This window comes from Nanorana parkeri, unplaced genomic scaffold, assembly GCF_000935625.1.
Source record: "Nanorana parkeri isolate BGI_ZX_2015 unplaced genomic scaffold, ASM93562v1 scaffold1517, whole genome shotgun sequence".
NCBI lineage: Eukaryota > Metazoa > Chordata > Amphibia > Anura > Dicroglossidae > Nanorana > Nanorana parkeri.
In genome coordinates, this window is record NW_017307785.1 from 143,585 (window position 1) to 144,881 (window position 1,297).

At 42.9% G+C, this 1,297-nt stretch overlaps 1 long non-coding RNA gene across 1 annotated transcript in view; it reads left to right on the plus strand.

Annotated features, from left to right (window-relative positions):
- Nucleotides 1-599, plus strand: part of LOC108798604 — a 2,168-nt gene extending 1,569 nt beyond the window's left edge. The window contains exon 3 of the long non-coding RNA XR_001941963.1: nucleotides 587-599. This is a non-coding gene — a long non-coding RNA (uncharacterized LOC108798604). The remainder of the gene's footprint in view (nucleotides 1-586) is intronic.
- The last annotated feature ends 698 nt before the right edge of the window (nucleotides 600-1,297 follow it).

Sequence of the window (1,297 nt, forward strand, 5' to 3'; positions counted from 1 at the left end):
GGCACAGGTTTGACAAGGTTAGAGCCTATATAATTTACCAGGTTGTACTATTCCAGGCACCTAGTTTGTTGCTGGCCATGCTTCCTCAAAGTGCTGTTGTCATGAGGAAAGTGTGAGGGCTGCCATTTCTGGCCCTCTTCTGAGAATACTGGCTGCCTCTTCAAAACCTTCAGAAGTTGAACAAGCATAATGTAAATGAATGCTAGGACTTTTGTCACACTTCGAGTCAGACTCAAAAGATTTGGAACCAAACCATCCACATAAGGGAGCTAACACTCTGAAAGCAGAGGTCCGCAATGGCAGCATCCATACTTTTTTCTTTTGGACGAGAAAATTAGGCTTTTTGGGAACCATATTGTCCGTGTCCACCCTCGCCACTGATGGCTGTGACTAATTGATAGAGGCAAGGCCAGCAGCAGTGTTGTGAGGTATTGTGTTGCGCACACTGGCTTCACCCAAAATAATGGCGAGAATCTGAGTTTGAAAGAAGCAAATTTGCAAAAAAAACTGATATGCAGAAAAGTTTTGTTCCTGTTTGAAAACAAAGTGCAACTACCACCTGATTCTATTTGAATGTTCTCCTCAGGTTTCTGCTAACTTCTCATCTGAAATGGGAACTCCCGGCTCCAATGTTAGCCTGGATGTGACTGCGACACCAGAATCTGCCTGCCTTACCCGTGTCTTTGATTCCAGCCTCCTACTTCTCGAACAAGGGCAAACATTTTCTGCTGCTATGGTAAGATACCAATGAGGTTGAGGTGTTGACCTTGTCCTATTTGAGTGCAAATTGGTTCTCCAGGGAAGAGTCATATTTGCATGTAAGATGCCATTTTAATGATTTTATACCCTTGGCATATTAACTGCCAAGGGGCAGCTAAGGATTGTGTGACTTTGGAATGCTTTTCTGAAATGCCACGTGGACTGATTGTGCCAAAAGTGCAACTGATCAACCACTGGCTGTAGTGGAGAGTTTCCCACCCTTGAATGGCTTGGTAAATCAAAATCTGAAGCATTCTTAGAGGCCATGTTTGCTTTTTACAAAGTTTGTTGAATCTTTGAAATAGGTACTCTCAGATCTTAATAGGCATCTACTCCAGGAGTTCTCACCTAAAGGCTAGTTCAGAACACATTCTTGTGCACTCAATTCCATCTCCAAGACGGCTCAAAACTAGACCGTTGTGATTTACATCTCCCACTAAATTTAGTGTCTTGGCACATTTGTATTTGGGATGAGGGTGAGACCTCCACATAATTATTGGATCATTTTAAAGCTGTCTTATGAAAGCTTGCAGTCTAG